Raw genomic sequence first — 18329 nt, 5'->3', positions numbered from 1 at the left:
AAAGACTGCTGGGAATTGAGTAGCATGGATGATTAATGGCCTGCTGCTTCTGAAAACTGCAAGTCAGATATGAAATTTCTTTGATAACAAAATTGGAATTTCATATTTTAGTTCATATACCTATTCAAATGTATATTACTGTATGTGCATGCTTTCTTCCTGATGTACAAGTGAACTTTCCATGGAAATTTTTTGTTGAATTAAAAGGGTTATATTGTAATTTCTGTTAATGTAACAGCCTTTGGAGCTTATGAAATGACACTGAATTTGACAGGAGTCTCAGATCCAGTGGCTGGATATAGCCACAATGGTTGAGATTCAAATGTCAGTCAAGTTTGGGGAGCTAGTAGTAGACATATTGAACTAATCTCCAAAGGAAGTTGGTTTATAGCCAGCTGATGTTTCCCACGAGGAACAATTACCATGTTTGAGAACACAGTTAGAAGGGTAGAGCTTCTTAAGTCTGGCTTCACTTGAAACTCTCCATAAAAGCAGAGGCTTTAAATTTTTTTATTTTCCTATTCTTACCTCCTATTCTATTCACATTGAAGTGAATTTGATTAGATCTTTAGTCTGGAACTTAGTTTTATTTATTTAAAGTTTATAAAACCATTTCATCTAATTCATTTCTGTTTTGAGAGGCACAGTGTGAGAACCATCATATTTTGAATTGTGGAAATACTTCCACATGAATTACAACTGGAGATCTCTACTGTACCTAGACAAATGACTGCAAATGTCCTCTCTGCAGAAGATACTTCTCCCTGTTGGAGGTTATTGCTATGTATCTTTGATAGTAGTAAGTAGTTTGAAAATACTCAACCGATTAGGGGATATGCGGCAACTGTGCATGACCATCATTAGTGGCAAATTTCTTGTATTTTGAAGATGCCGCTCTATAAAATAATGGGGAAGCCGTGCTGGCTCCAGGGCAATCTACACTGAAGCAATGTACAGTTCGTCACTAACCAGGAGTGACACCAGGCAGAGCCATGCCTTAGAGTTTTTATCCACATCATTAAACAACTGGAGTTTTGCCCACAAGTTAGAGCAGAAGACTGATGCCGGAGACTTTGGGTCATAGCTGTGCTTCTGACTTTTTCATGGGATTAAACAAATCATCTTACTTCTCTCCTCACTTTTAAGGTCAATTTTGGGGTAAGATTCTTACAGAATTACCATCATTATTTGGACTTCCACATGTTACTGCAATATATTCAGTAACTGTAATGAAAAATAATGAAGTTCACCTTTGCATGAGACATTTGAATGTAAAGTATACATGAGCCTTGGTTGAATAGATTAGTCTTCAATAACTAAGATCAACCTATTATTGTTCAGATAGACCTAAGAATATATTTTATCTGGTTCCAACCCATGTTATCAATCTAGACTGTTAAATCTTTTCTCAATGGATACAGTTGCTTTGTATAAGTCTTTGTCTTATCATTGGAAAAAGTTCTATTCATGTAGAGAATGCAGTAGTTTCACCCCTATCTTCTTTTCTTTTTATACGAGTCACTAACATTATCAGATGTATAGAGGTTAGTCAGCTATTTGTATTTTCAGAATGGGGCTGGGCCTTAATGGAAAAGAAAGTGCTACTGCTTTAGAGTTAAGAGAGAGCATAAGGCAGTTTGTGTAAGCCTTGTTGCAGCTCATTATTTTAAACAATAGGAACAAGAGGTTTTTTTTATTGAACACTAGAGATATACTAGATCTAGATGTCTGGCTTTGACTGTGAAACCATGAAGAAGACCATTCACTTAGATAATTCAGCCCAGATTTTACACTGGTCTCAAATGTGCTGAATCAAGACTGTAGTCAAGTCTTACATATCCAGAGCAACTTAAGATACACAGCCAAGTCTCCCTGCTAGGCTCCTTTGAAAATTTTAGTTTTAATGTAATTAAGCAACATAGTGAGTTCCAGTCGCCTTGATGGTTTGAGTTTCATGCACTTAGCTGACAGTTTCACTATGTGGCTGCATTATGTCTCTACTTTGATTAGGCCCAGATACATTTAATTAGCAGGTTGTTTGATCAATTAGATAATGAACTCTAAAGTCACCCTCTTGCTTAAATGTGCTTTGAACAAAAATTTTAATCTTAGGTACAGATCCTCTAGAAAGAAAGAGAAGAAACCAATATAATTAAGATATAAGTGCACAAAAATATCTATATGACTCTGGAGCATGAAACTAAAAATACTCTGAACTCTAAAATATAGAAGACACAGAGTTCTATGAATGTAAACTCTGAGGTTTTTAATCAAGTTATCATTTGGTTATGTCTATGATGAATAGGAGAAAGATATTTGAAACTGTCTTTGCTCCCACTTCACTGATTTCTCTAGCACCAGAGGTAGGCTAATACTAAGCCAAAATTTAATGTTATTTAGTGCCTATGCAGCATTGTCAGAAAATGCTCCCAAGTCTGTAACGAAAAACCGCAGGTAAAAAAACAAAAACAAGAAAATAAACCACAAAAAAACCCCGAACAACCCCAAAAAAATCCTCATGACCATTTACTAGAAAACACTTACTAGCAAAATTCTGACACTTTGGGATAAAAATAAGTGGAAGTTCCCCTTCAGCCAATCTGAAAAATGAATTCTAAGAAAATAAAAAATAGTGAGCTGTTTTGAGGGTCTGACTTATCTCCCTGCTTTTAGGTTTTGCTCTGCTTCTGTATTTGTTCTCTGAAATTTCAGCTTAAGCATCTAGAAGATGTTCTCCTATATTGAATCTTGGGGGTATAAGTAAAGAATTAGTAGTTGATGCAAAATAACTTGCAGTGACAATTAACATGTCAATTTTTTTAATAGCTACAGTAACTATATCAAGGATTCAAACACTAATCAAATTCCCTTCTGACAGCAAAAACTTTGGAAAATACACAAACAAGAAAGAAAGGAAGCATTTTTTCAGCTGTTCAAAGTAATTTAAGAGGTAGAAACTTAGTCTGGAAGGTGTGGCAATGAGAAACAAGAATTTGTACGCGTGCATACCAAGCAGAGTTGCATATGTGTGCCCATGTTCAAACACATATGTCTATAGCACTCATGTCAAATATTTCTGTTCATTGTGTTTTCCTGTCATGAAGGTTAACTTTGAAACATGCTTTGCAGGAAGAGGAATAAACTGCTTTCTAGTTGTCTTATTTTACTGTGCAACACTGGCAGTATGTAAACTGTTCCAAAACCAGGAAAATAAATTATTTCTGCATTATGTCTGCATTAGTGGTAAATAGTGTGGAATCCTATTATTACTTAGGTATTTGTTTGTACTATGGTAGTGCAAGGTGTCTGTTAGAGTGCCAGTGGGCATACTTGATAGAGTTTTTATTTCAGGATTCTAGACCATCTGTAGAATTGTTTATTATTTTGTTATGTTGTTGGAAAACATCTCCACTGACTCAACAACTTTATGCACCACTTGAATTAAGAGAGATTTCTTGAAGTTTGGATTTGGTTTTTGTTTTGTGGGGTTTTTAAAATATTAGATTTGATAAACAGAAATTATTAATGTAACTATCTGTGTAACTATCTGGTACCAGCAAAATTAAAATATCCCACTCGGTATGCAGATACCAATCCAATTAGGACAGAGTTAATTATGTTCTCTTGACTCCACCATCATCAATGTTAAGTATTTAAGAGTTTTGTCTTGAACATTACTGACGCTTTGTGGGATGCATTCTCCATTTTCTTTTTTGTGCTTTATTCAATCACTTTTTTCATATTTAACTCCCAAATTCTTGCAGAAAAGCAAAATCAAAATGTAAACCTCTTCATGTCTAACAAAGTCATAGTGTTTGTTCTTTCCATTTTCTTTTCATATCAATGTGCTATCATTTGTGCTGTCAATGTGCTATCATAATGTTTTTCATTTCACTTGGAATTTTCTCACTTAGGACAATTAGTCCTTTGGAAGATCTGGTCAACATATTCCCTATAATGTATGATATTGCTAATGTTTCTCGCCCCTACAACCTAACAGGAACATAAGGGTAGTCTTTTCAAGTAAACCATGGATCCATATACTTCAATATCTTTTTACTACAGTAGCAGAGAGTAGATATATAGGAAAGAATATAGGAAAAGAACAAAAGCATAATAATAATAATGCATTTCTTTACATTCTAGTATTTTCAACTTAAGACTTCATTGGGATGTTATTTTTGTGATACTCTTGATAATTTTTCATTCTGCTAGATAGTCTCCACAGTTTTTGATACAAGGTTACCCAGGTAACTGCTTTTATGATGATGAATGCTTCAGCATACAGATGGTGATACTGGCTCAGGTATTCTTTTTTTCTAGAAGGAATTATATGAACACAACAGAGAACTATAGCTTGTCAACTGTTTATGCTTCCTCCGTAGCTAGGTTCGGTCTCTGACTGTTTTCAGCTCAGATGAATTTCTGAGCCTGAAGTAGATTTATATTTAATACATCTTATTGGTTTACTCTTCCAAATACTTGTCTAGCATCTGTTTGTATAACCGTGTGCTTTCTGAAAAAAGTATTTACTTTTGTGTCCTGATACCCACACTTTTTACTTTCTAATGCTTGTGTAGAGAGACACACCAAAATCTGGTCAATTCCTATTCATTATTTCTATATCATGTGGTTTTTTATAGACTTCCATTATTTTGCCCTCCTTTGTCTCTTTTACAGAATTCTAGTCCATTTTGCCATGTCTCACATAGAATCTGTTCCATGTCTTTCATCACCTCAAAAACTGTTCTTTAAACTTTCTTCAGTTCTACTATATCCTTTTTAAAATGTGGCACAGTGTTCTAGAAGCAGGACTGTCACAAAATCACAGAATGGGTAAAGTTGGAAGGGACTTAAGCTCTGGCAGAGGAGGTATAGGTTGGATATTAGGAAGAAATTTTTTACAGGAAGGGTAATCAGACATTGGAATGGGCTACCCAGGGAAGTGGTGGATTCTCTGTCCCTAGAGGTTTTCAGGATGAGACTGGATGTGGCACTTAGTACCATGGTCTAGTAACCACAGTGATGTTGGATCAAGGGTTGGACTTGATCTTGGAGGTCCTTTCGAACCTGGCTGATTCTATGATGCTATGATTCTATGATTCTATGACCACAGTGTGTCATCTCGTCCAACCTTCCTGCTCAAGCAGGGTCATCCTAGAGCACATTCCATAAGATTCCAGTGCTTGGTCACCCACACAGTAAAGTTCTTCCTCATATTCCTGTGGAACTTCCTGTACATCAGTTTCTGTCTGTTGCCTCTTGTCTTACTACTTGGCACTGGATCCATCCTCTTGACAGTGTCCCTTCAGATACTTATAGACATTGATGAGGTCCCATCTCAGTTATCTCTTCTCCAAGCTAAACAGGCCCAGCTCCCTCAGCCTGTTCTTGTAAGAGATGTTCAAGTGCCCTAATCATCTTTGTCTCTCTCTGCTGAACCTGCTCCAGGACTCCGTATCTTTCTGGTACTGGAGAACCCAGAACTGGACACAACATTCCAGATGTGGCCTTACCAGGCTGAGTAGAGAGGCAGGATCACCTCCCTCAACCTGATAGCAGTGTTTTTCCTCAGGCACCCCAGGATCCTGTTGGCTTTCTGGGCCACAAGGCACCCTGCTGGCTCATGGACAGCTTGTTGTCCACTTAGATTCCCAGCTCCTTCTCACTGAGTTACTTTCCAGCAGGTCAGCCCCCAGCCTGTGCTGGTGCCTGGGGTTATTTTTCCCCAGGTGCAGGACCCTGCATTTGCCTTTGTTGAATTTCAGAAGGTCCCTCTCTGCCCATCTCTCCAACCTGTCAAGGTCCTTCTAAATGGCAGCACAGCTCTCTGGGTTATCAGCCACTCCTTCCAGCTTTGTGTTGTCGGTACACTTGCTGAGGAGGCATCTGCCCCCTCATCCAAGTCATTAATGAATAAGTTAAACAAGACTGGTCCCAGTATTGAACCTTGGGGACACCCCTAGTGACAGGCCTCAAACTAGACTGTGTGTCACTGATCAAAACCCTCTGAGCTATGCTGTTCAGCCAGTTCTCAATCCACCTCACCGTTTACACTTCCTGAGTTTACCCCTGAGGATGTTGTGAGAGACAGTGTTGAAAGCCTTCCTGAAGTCAAGCATTTCAAGAGGGAATGGTAATGTTTTTATTTTCTATTCTTTCCCTAATAATTCCTGATGTTAATATGCTTTTTTGACTGCTATAAAACTGTTTGTGTAGAGTTATTCATTATTCCATCACAATGCTCCTCTGCACAGCTTTTTCCCAGCATTACAGAATGCATTTTTCTCCAATATCCTTGCCATCCTGCTGACCATCCCATTCTTCCTACATGTGCTTATACCTTTATACAGTAAAACTTTATGGATGATGAAACTCATTACTGCACAAATAAATAATAAAGAAAAAAATATGAATTGCAGAATGAGCTTAACAAATTCTATGTGACCAGGAAGTCTGAGATTTCAAGCAAACTGGAGTGAGGGGGAAAAAAAGTTTCCTGAGCTGCTGAGGAAACTGCACTCCTTACATTAACCTAGGTATGAAGATGGACAACAAGAATCTCTTGGAGAATTAGCTTAAGCCAGACTGAGAGAGCTTCAAAGGGACATAATCCAGGACCATCAGGTCCTTCGCTCTGCAGCAGGCAGAAAGATCGCCTCAGATAATGCTTCTAAATAGGGTTGACACACTTTCTGAGCTTCTCACTCCAATGAAAGCTCTGATAAATTTGTCTTATTGCCAAGGATTTTGTGAAAAAAATAATGTCTTGTAAAATTCCTGACCAGTCTTATTATTCAGCTCACTAAGCATAAAATCAAATCTAGGAGGTGGCCATTAACTCTTCAGGAAAGCCTGGCTTTATTTTATTAAAAACAGAAAAAAGCAGTGGGTATTTACACATGGACTGTAGCTGCTTCTGCAGCAAATCCCAGTACACAAATGTGACCAATGGTCATTTCAAAGTGCAGAAAGTATCATGTCTGACTGCAGAATGGTAAGATAATTTGACACTTAAAAATAATACTTCATTATAAATCATAAGGATTGTCAATAGCAACACAACGACTCACCAAAGCAGGTAACTCATTATGACCTAAATATAAAGTAAGCAGGAATGGCTCTGTTGAAGAGAAAAGATTAAGACATTCTGAGAAAGGTAAAATACTAGCAACTAAGTTTGAGGAGGTCTATATAGAAACATTAATATTTTTAAATGTTAAGCTAATTTATTACTTTCATGCAAAGATTAACCTCGGAAAATACATTAATTTTGGACTCTGCCTTGTTTATAAAGAATCCTGGAAAACATGCCTGCTCAAATAGTGTTACTAAAAATAGCATAAATTATTAAAGCTGACAGAATTTTTATAGCTAATGCATGTGCTCTTTGCACTCTACACTTTCTTCAGCTTGGACAATGAACAAACACCAATAAAGTTTTGTTTCTGCAGTTCATATGCCAACACAATGCTGTTATTTGTGATCACAGTACCACAGGAAAATGTTAAAATATAAAGAAAAAAAGGTGAAAAAGTGGCAAATAGTCCCTTGGGTTTAAATTAAATTTTCTGTTGACAGTACATTCTTGTAATATTCCTTTCTTTAATGGAAAATATAAATAACTAAAGAATACAAATTTAAATATGTGTCCAATGGCTTTGATAATCTGATTTTAAGACCGACATTGCTCTTCACAATCTTTCTAACAAAAAAAAGTAATTTTCGTTCTTGGGAAAAAGCTATATTTTAAAAAAAAAACTTTAGAGAGATTTATGAAACAAGTGATTTAAAAAATGGTTTGTCTTTGAGCTCAAAAGAAAGGGAATTAACAAATACAAAAATAATATTGTCAATAAATTCGGTACCTTACTACATTTTTGAATGCTTACATTTTACTTGTAACCACCATCAATAAAATAACTTTAAAATATGTTTTGAGCATGCTATGTTCAGGCACTTGAGTTTGCTTTCCAAGAGTTAACTTTCTTTCGAACAATTAATCAAATAGTATTTGGGAGCTGGGCATTGATTTTAATGAAGTCAAGCTGGCTGGGATAAGTGTATATTTTTAAAAATGCTAGGTAACTTGGAAAACACAGAGACAGACTTTGCCAACTGTAGTCTAGAGAAATTTGTTATAGTTTTTACAATTCTTGTATATCATATTTTGCTGAATATTTCTAATTGTTTTTAGAAGATATACCCAATGCAAATGAAGTTGCAATGTATTCAAACATTTACCATTGTTGTATATAATTTGTCATTATAAATATATATACTTCTTTTTAAATGTGGTGCAGGATATGCTGTAGATTTATTTTTGAACTATGGTCATAAGAGTTGGAATTGCTTTTGTATGTGAAAAACTTTTTGAAAAAAACTTTGGAACATGCCTTTTCCTCTGATTACTCTTTTTGTGAAAGTTGTCCATGCTCAGAGTTTCTCTGACTGCCTTATTTCTCATTACTCTCTGCCCACTTTTAGGGTATGAATAGCTATCAGTATGTGATTTCTCTTTCATATCTTGCCAAGGGAGATCTCCACTGTGCACAGCAATATGTCAGTGATTTAAAAGAATCCTTCTCTGCAGGAAGTAATAAGACTAGAAATGATTTAAACAAAACCTAAAATGTCACCTTAGACTAATGAAATTCCTTCATCAAGCAGTACAGAGTTGACACTTCTGTGAGATCCCTTAAAACACAGATTAAGAAGAGAAAATTAAACTTGAAATGACAGGAAACAAAACCAGCTCTCTTTTCCCTGGAAATAGTTGAGTACAGTCTGTTGATTATTCTCAGACAAACTGATCTCACAGACAGTGACCCTACATCAGCACAAAGAACAGCAAACAACGTGGCTTTAGATGGCTGGAAACGGTTTCTATTGTTCATCATTTAAAAAATGAAATAGTTGTCTGTCTTTGAGCTAGCCCATCTGTAGCTTCACACATATGTCCCCTCATATGCAAGGAGACAGTTGAGGAACTGCCTTACTGGCTCAACCTGGAGATTATTTTCATCCATTTTCCCATCTCTGAGAGTGGGCAGTAAAAGTATTATAGTGGAAAATATAGAATTCCTTCACAGATGGCAGTTATAAAATAACCTGTAAGTAAGGGAATTTTAATTTAAATTCATCTCATTGTATATATCAATGCCTGTTTGGAATTGAATGGCTTTATAACTTTTTTATTCAGCTGAATAAAGTCATGGTTTCAAAGTCACTTGAGATTTTCACAATACCAACACCCCTTGACTCCCACATTTAAATCTAGATAAGCCTCTACCCCTGGAGGTACCTCTTAATGGTGAATAGCAGAGACCAGCTGCTTTTTTGGGGACGACATCAGTGTTTATAGAGATTCCTTGGTTTTAGTGGAGCACAGATGTGAGAGCATAGCACTGGGGAACTGTTTCTGTGAGCTGCAGCTTTCCTGAATAAGAACTTTTACATGTCCTATAGGGACGCTCCTGTATCACTTAACACCACTACATTCGGCTGCACAAGACTGCAAAAAATAGACATTTATAACATTTAGCTGAATCCTGAGGTTGGAATCTTCAGTTTCTTTTAGGATCAATTAGAAATGGGATCTTAACTCAGATAGTCCCTGCACACATCACCATTTCCCAGCTCATGCTCAGCTGCGTGTAAGAGTTGAAATGTAATTTTGCCTTGGGCACAGAGCCAGTCTCTGAAACATTGAAAGAAGTGATAGTTCAAGGCTGCTCTTTTACTTCTTTTCATCACTGCTGAGTGTTGTTTTACTTTCCTCATTTCAGAAAGAAACCGATCTTCCGGTGTGTGGGCTGTCAACAGCTCACTCGCACTCATTTTTTTCTGCGGTACAGCCCAACAGGGACTGCCGGCCATCCACAATATTTCCTCACCCTGGCTGCTCTGCCTCCAGCCACGCAGCCTCCTTTGCCTGCAGTGTATACCCATAAATTCCCTCGGGCAGACATGCCACTGCAGGCACTGTGATCACTAAGGCAGCAGCTGTGGTTGGATAGAGAGATCTAGCAGTCTGCTTCCTGCAGGGAGAGATTTTACCATATTGGATCAGGTCACAAAACCGTGACATCCAGCATCTTGCTTTAAGCAATGAGCAATACCTGATGTTTCAAATGAAGCTGAAAGCACCTAACAATGTTACTGGAGAATTGTGTCTGGCAGAAGAAAAGAGTTTATTTTACTGGCTCTGGGTGCCTATGGAATGAAAACCCAGCTATTTCTATGATAGACCATAAAGCCATGAGTCTTTTCTGTGTCTGGAGCTGGACTTGGGAACACTTTAGCAATAACAGTCTGTTTTCAATTGGTCTGGGAAAAAAACATGATAAGAGCCAGAGATGACACGACTTAGTGAAAAAGGTCTTTTCTATCTTTTTTTCTGAATTTGGAGGCAAGTTGAAATTTTCCTGGCCAAACTAACAAAACTCATTGAATTACATGCTGCTAAACCTAACACAGTGTACTGTTAACCCTGGTTCATTATATTTTATTAGTGATTGCAGTGCCACTGGTATGGAACACTGTGTTCTGATAAAGCTCCTCTGTAGCACCAATTTGTAGAAATAGGGGAACCCTGATAACGATGTACAAATTAAGATACCTTTAATGGCTTATAAAAACACTGTCCATCCACAGCTGTTTTTAGAAACTGATAGTGATTTCCTTGTTCTAGTGATCAAGTAATTTTAAAATCAGTGATCTTTGCTGACTTTTTTTGGCTATGATAATTTTGATTGAATTGTATATTCTGATAATAAGAGTAAAATGTTCTGATTAATGTAATTTGATTTTCAAGGTTTCAGAAGGACCAAAACCATGGGTGACAGATCTTTAGATGAAATCACTGACAATGCAGAGTTTCAGGAGGTCGTCTTAGTGCATGCTGAATCCCAGCTGCAGTACACTGTACATCTCTGTTATGCTGCTGGATATGTTTTTAAATGGAACACCTAATCCATAACCCAAAGTATTTTATGGATATAAGGATACCAATTATATCATAAGAACTGTTTTTAAAAGAAACTGGTCTTCAAAAAAGAAAGATTTTCCAAGTTATGCAATCTTAGAAAAGTAAGGGTGAATTTAAATAGACTGTACAGATTTGTTCCTGTGTTAGTAGACTTGTTTCCCTATGCTGTTAAGTCCAGCTGAAAATTTAATGTAATTTAAACATTGAGCTACCAACTTCTTTTTTTAAAAAAGTGAATTTTTTATTCATATAGGAAAATATATTTGCCAGTTCCACAAAATGCATTTGAAGGTGATTTTGAGTGATTCTGGGGACTGGAATGTAATTCTCTCATGTTTGTGTCTGCCCAATACGGACACCACTAATTAGGACAATGCTCTTTTGGTTCACTGTGCAGAGATTACCTTCATTTCAGTGAAGGCAAAATCTTGGGTCCTGATTTAAAAATAGGTATTGCAGACATTCCACAGAGGAAAGCTCTTTGAAATGTCTCCTTGGGTACATACAGTTCCCTGCATTTGTGCTTAGTAGTAGAGCATAATTAGATTTCAAATTACTGGATCATGTGACTACCATCAAACAAGGCTAGGCTAGGGTGAGTCAGTAGGCAAGTGAGTTAATTTACTCTTTTGAGACCATAATTCCAATTCAAGTGTGTATCTCTGTAAAATATATATGTTTTAGTATGTTTATACTTATATGTATTTACCTCTCAACTGAGAGCAGTTAGGCTAAAGTCCTTGGCAGGATGAAATACCATTTGTAAATGTCATTGTTTGTCTGGAACCCCACACTGCAAACAAGTATCCAAGGAACTGGTCTTAGCAGCTTTAAGGCATGATTATTCTCTGAAATAGGAAATGGTAACGAAGACACTCATCTTCCCATTTCACTACCTCTCCCCAGAAGCAATTCAGTTTCATTTGCATGGCACAATATTCAAGTTGTTGAATCCTAGTCTCTCAGGATTGTCTCAAAGGACTGGGAATGGTTTCAGATCCTCTGCATAAACATCCACGGCACACTATAATTCTGCATATTCTCAGCTCCATCATTTTTCTTATATCTATCTGGAGTGCAGCACTAGTAAGAACTTGTTAAGGAACAACACTAAATTAAGGAGAGAAGGCATTGCAACACAGCGCTCTTTCTAACTTAGAAGTATGTGATTTGTATATTACTCAACTGAACTGAATATAACAAAACTTTTTAAACTCCAGGAAAATTACAACAAACAATGCAAAAACAAGCTACAAAGAGTAGCTCTGGCTTAGATCCTCAACACAAGGTTGTTGTGTTGTGTTCCTGTTCCTACTTCAGGAATTAAGGATTTTATTACTGTGAAACATGCTGGCAGTCCTTTAAATCTCCAAGTATTTATGCTTATCTGTAACTGACCCACAAGTCACTCACATATGAGTGAGAGAGGACCAGGATGTAGCTTTTAATGGGGATGAAAAGAATAGAGATTTTCTAAAAATTGAACAGGACTGCATTTCTTTTCTTCTAAAAATATATGGAGTGAAATGAACCTCTTGCGGAAAGAAAGTGTTTTTCTAATTATTTTACTGGGGCCAGCATTTCCTCCTCAGAACCTAATTAAAATTATTTCTTTTAGATAGTTGTTTGGGGATATCTTGTAGGATGGATAAAACTCTCTTATAAAGTCTGTAGAAATTAAATTCTTTAGATTTTTATCCCCAGGCTCTGCAAAAAGTATTTTCAGGCTTCTGAATAGTTTATTATGAGCAAAACTGCTGTGTATATTTCAGTGTATTGCATAACAGGCTATTATTCAGTAAGTTCTGTTGGCAGTGGTTTGGAAGGGGGGAGGAGAGGAAGAAAAAATGAAAAAAATTAAAAAGAGGGCAACTTACTAAGAAAATACGTTTTCTAGTTATTTTTTTTCTGTCAAGGCCTATGTTTTTTCCATTATTTACTTATTTACCACCTAAATTATAGATATGTCAGATGGTCAGAGGAATAATTGACCATAAATCTATTTGATTTATAATTACAAAAGAGCATTTTTCATCCTTAGTTCGCTGATGTGCAGCCTTTTCAGTTGGTTTTTCACACCACGAGTCAGTGGCAATAATGAGCCAAATATGGATGTAGTAATTAGCTGAGATGAGCTTCTTGATTCCCCCCCCCCCCGTTGTTGTTTTTTTCAATCTGACCCTTTATTGAGACTATATAGCTCTATGATCTTAAGTCAGGAAGCTACTCTGCTGAGTTTCAAGATCAAATCAGCTTTAGCTCAGATTGAGTAATGACACCAACAGCATCTTTCAGCAGCAGGGTGTAAATTTATAATCTTCAGTATTGCAGCACTAAAGTTCTGCTACATGTATTACAGAAATAACTGCATTAGCTGTAGCACAAGACTGTTTTCTTCAACTAAGAGTTGCAACTAATGGCAAATGTCACATACGCCACTCAACTTCGTTGTGATTGAACAAGGGATAGGGTAAAACCCCTAAACTGCTTTCAAAAGCCAAGTTTTAATTCTGTTTCTCCATAACAGGTTTAAATTTAACTTGTGAAGATTGATCTTTTACCATTGTGCAGATACAACAGGTATCTGATACTACATGCAGGCAAGAAAGTATAGGAGGGAAAAAAATCCCTGAAAGACTGGCTTTGTTTGGACAAATGCTACCTCAATGTCCAACAAACCTAGAGTACTACCCTCTTATGTGAGTATGAATAATTTTCTTCCTATACCAACATTTTGAGTGATACTGTACAGTATATCAAAATTGCACTTTTAAATGCATTTTGGACAATAAACTGCAGATCTTCATTCAACTATAGAACAATTTTTGAAGTGCAATCTCTTGGTAAAGCCTTTTTGCATTTTTCATATTTTGCAGCCAGCTGCTTTTAGTGACAAGAAAAAATTTGGCAGTTCATACTTGCCAGTAAGAAAGGAATCAACATCAAAGATTATGGGTACTTTTTTTTCTAATACAGTCCTGAGAGTTTTATACATTTTGTTCTAACTCATCTGAAGTTCTGTCAGGCCTCATTAAGATCAAACATTCAAAATAATGGAAGGCTGTGATCTTCTCCAATATACATTGTTAACTCATTTTAAGATAGATCTGTAGCTTTAAACAGAAAGGTGTTATTTCTGCATATTGCATAAGAGAATTTGATACTAGTAAGGGGTATGACATTTGCCTGAAGGGACAAGTGACAAACATCAGTGTCATAGAAATGTGGAGAAGCAATCATCCCAACTTCTCTTCTGAAGTCCTCATAATCATTTCACTGGTCAATGTCACATTAGTTATCCTTGAGTGAGCTGACAGGGCAAACAGGGGAGATAAAGTGATTCATTTCATTTCTTCAGTTCAAAATAACTGATCACTTAGTACCTTGTCAAGAAAGTATACCTAAGGTGGATTTAATAGTATTGAAAAACAACATTGTTTAGACAAAAAAAGAAAGCTTGAATTTGGAAACTTTGATCCTAAATTTGTTTGTTAATTTTGGCATGGTTTTGGCAAGTCATAATTCACCAGGAGAGGAGTGAAAATGGAATTTAAATACTTATAATCTAAACCTTTTAATGTCTGTTAAAAACCTGTAATGTCTGTTAAAAACCTGTTTAATTCCAGAGGGAAGACTCTCATGCATATCAAATACTGAATTCCTCATAACCACCATCCACACCTACTGAAAACCTCCCCTTGTTTATTTCTTGTGACAGAAATCCAATTGTCTTTGTAAAGGACAGAGACACAAGCTGTTGTAGAGGATATTTTTGACCCTGATGTTGATTAAGTTGAAACGTTTTTGAGAAATAATACATTAAATATAATTTTCATAAGAATACAAATTACCAAATATTAAAAAACTAATCTTCATTCTTGCTCATTAACAGTGCACAAAGAGGTGTTGTACATACTTTTGCCCTCAATTTCCTGAAAACAGCACTCAGATAAAAATGTTGGATCAGGAGTTGGAGAAAATATTTAAATGGATGCAGTGAGACAGACCCTGTGCCAGTGAAGCTACACTAATTTATACAAGCTGTGGATCTGGCCAGTGAATTTTATTTTTGACAGTAACCACTATTACAGCATAGTCAGGACTTTCTACAGGAATTCTTCATGACATAGAGCACTGGCTCAGCATTCATAACTAATTTTGTGTTGAAAGAAATGATCTTTATGCACTGAATTGAAATTGAAACTTCCCATTGAAAGAACATTCCAAAAATAGCAAAATTCAGCATGTGTTCAGAACAGAGAACCTTTTTCTCAGGGGAATGAAAAGTCAGGTCACTTTAGTTGAAGTATAAAGTCTGGATTTTGAATGTAATTCGTGTTATTGATGATTGAGCCACCATGTGATGGGCAGAGTGGCATGGCCATTGGATTGCAAATGGAATTGGCCATTATTCCTTACAGTCTGCAAGGAAGGTGAAGCAAACTCTGGTTCAAAATCCTTGAATCAACAGTTTGAAAATCAGAATTTCAAGAAGACGGTAGTAGCTCTATACTAACTTCCAGGTATACTGTGTGCTGTGTCTGCATTGTCTGTTCGTATTGTTCGGCAATCGCTAATGAAATTATTCCTCTGATTTCCTCATATATTCTTACTTTACCTTTTAGTAAAAATTGGGAGATAATAAAAGCAAAGAGCAATTGAATATGGTCTAGGTAAGTGCATTGCTCACTCTTAAGTACGGCTTGTTAAATTTCATTTTGAAAAATTAAGCTGTGTTTAGTATAAATGTGAAGGATCCTGGTGAGAAGAAAAGCACTCCAAACCATTAAAAGAAAAAAAATTATTTCTTTTTGCTACTGTATAATTTTGAACTTACTTAGCAATTTGAACTACACTTAAGGAAAAAAAAGTTGCTGACAACTTGGACACCAGACTGCAGGTAAATGAAATTTTAAAAGGAGCATTTAGTGTTCCTTAAGAAGGAAAAATGAATTTTGTCAGTTCTTTGACAACCCTTAATTAAATTGAAAGGTGACCTATTATGCTGCTTTTGAACATTAAGGAGAAACTATTAAGCTGTTTTGCTGATTTCAGTGTACCATGGTCTTGCAGGTTACATTGCTGGGCAGCTTTGTGGAGCTGCAGAAAACTTCCTCCCTTTAAACAGCTGTAAAAGTATTATGAAAAGATTTTAATACAGCTTTGCTCTCTTCTAGGGGTTACCTATACAGTAGACTTTAAATCCCAATATTTGCCTGTGAGCGTTAATTTGCTACCTGTTTCAAGTAAGAAAAGAAACAGCTGTTGCTCAAGGCAGTCTGGACAGCAGATACTAAATGTTAATAGATCCCACCAAATGATGGCTACTCTCTTAGGAGAAGGTAAGATAATTCATAGTTAACTGTTTCCCAAGTAATCTCTCATGCCCTGTCTCACTAAGGACAAATGCCAGGGATAAGAGAGATTGCAACCCTATGGTACTAAGGAAGAAAAAAAGAGAAAAAGAAAGGAAATAACTTATTATTCAGAAAAAGGAAAGTTTATTTTTTGAAAACTAAAACTAAGTCCGCTCTTGAGGTATGACTACCATTCTTTCAGCATTTCAGCAATCAGAAGAGACTTTATTACATAGTTCAACCAAAACTATTTGTGTTATCTTTACCATTTTAAGCTTACTTTATAAAAGCTGCATTTTCATAGCAGTTGGCTGCCTGAACCTCCTGATATTCATAAAACCATAAAATCATAGAATGGTTTGGGTTGGAAGGGACAGTAAAGATCATCCAGCCTCACCCCCCTGCCATGGGCAGGAACACCTTCCACTAGACCAGATCACTCAAAGCCCCATCCAACCGTGCCTTGAACACCTCTGGGGATGGGGCATCCACAACTTCTCTGGGAAACTTGTCCACTATCTCACCATCCTCAGTAAAGAACTTCTTTCCAATATCTGATCTAAACCTGCCTTCTTTCAATTAAAAGCCATTTTCTCTTGTCCTATCACTACATGCCCTTATAAAAAGTCCCTCTCCAACTTTCTAGTATGCCCCCTTTAGATACTTGAAGACCACTCAAAGGTCTCCCCAGAGACCTTATTCTTGAAGAATGGATCAGTGTAGTTTAGAGGGTAACAAGGATCACAGACTTCAACTGGAAGTTGATTTGAATCATTTGATTTCATTTACTCGAATGGAACAATGCCAATTTGTCCCATCTGAGAATTAGACTGAATTCAGACAATTTCTTAGAATTACAGAGAAAAACATTGCCTTCACACTGCTGGAAAGGAAAAAAAAAATAAAGAAAAGAAGCCACAGGAATGTGTTATGTATAGTATTTTCTTTTCACCTATATAAAAAAAAAATGTTTATTTTCATCATCCCTTCCCAGATAGTGATAGCTGCAGTGTTAAAGGAAGTTCTTAAATCTGTGCATGTTCCTTATCTCTGATATGCAGCAGCTCTCCTGTCTTTCATGAAATCCTTCTGAGATTTAGATCCCAGTTCAGAAATCAGGTCTAGTGAAGGAAATCTCTGTGTTTCTATGTTTCTATGTGAAGAATGTGGAACAAAACTCCCCATTGTCTTTGCTGGTTCTAATTGCTGTGGTTACATCTTGTCACTTCCTGAGCTTTCTCAAGTATTGAACTTATGAACAGCAATATGAATAAAGAAATTAAAGTGATTTTTCCCAAGATGCTTGAACCCAGGTTTTAAAAGCATTCTTGCAGATCAAGGGCAGTCATTGACAGACAATTACTTGGTAATAGCTGCCATTAGACATGCTTGCATAAGTGGATACGGCTAGAAATAGGCAAATAACTGTATTTGCCTATGGGCAAATAGCAAAATCCACTCTACAATTAATTGTGTAATCTTCCAGGCTAAAAAGTCCACTATGTGATACAGGTCTGCAAGACAGCACAGTGCTGGGGACGTACATGCTATATAGCATTGATATTTAAATGCAACATTAGCACTTACATTTATCATTGTTCTTAGCAGCTCACAATCACATGTGACTGATGTGAAATACTCTGGTAAGAGGGTACCTGGTGATGCCAAAAGTCTTCAGATGCATACTTCATGAGATGACTGCCCTATCATTGCTCACTTCAACTGTACATGGGTGTCTGCTAACGACTCCTTGAAAATATTTCATATACTTATCCACATGCATCTTTCTGGAGCAGAGAGTATAAACAAGAATCCAGGAAACAGTTCTCAACCAGAGATAACTAGACACATTAGCACTTTTCTCATTCAACTGTATTTTTGATGTTCTCAAACTAGAGCAATAGTTAGAATTCAAAAATTCAGAAAGTATTTTCTTGATAGGACACAAAAAAATAGCTTTTTTTAAACAGTTGAGCTGTATT

The 18329-nt window shown here is 36.5% G+C and overlaps 1 protein-coding gene across 10 annotated transcripts in view; it reads left to right on the top strand.

Annotated features, from left to right (window-relative positions):
* Positions 1–18329, top strand: part of LRRC4C (leucine rich repeat containing 4C) — a 505344-nt gene that overhangs the window by 470658 nt on the left and 16357 nt on the right. Inside the window, exon 1 of one of the 10 annotated variants that reach the window (XM_027704231.1) lies at positions 16079–16332. The exons of the other annotated variants lie outside the window; for them this stretch is intronic. The gene's annotated coding sequence lies outside the window, so the exon portion shown is untranslated. Of the gene's footprint in view, positions 1–16078; positions 16333–18329 lie in introns of those variants that run through there. 10 annotated transcript variants of the gene reach the window in all.

This window comes from Neopelma chrysocephalum, unplaced genomic scaffold, assembly GCF_003984885.1.
Source record: "Neopelma chrysocephalum unplaced genomic scaffold, ASM398488v2 Primary Assembly neopelma1_24, whole genome shotgun sequence".
NCBI lineage: Eukaryota > Metazoa > Chordata > Aves > Passeriformes > Pipridae > Neopelma > Neopelma chrysocephalum.
Note: the sequence above shows the minus strand (reverse complement) of the source record. Positions and strands in the feature narration are given on the sequence as shown.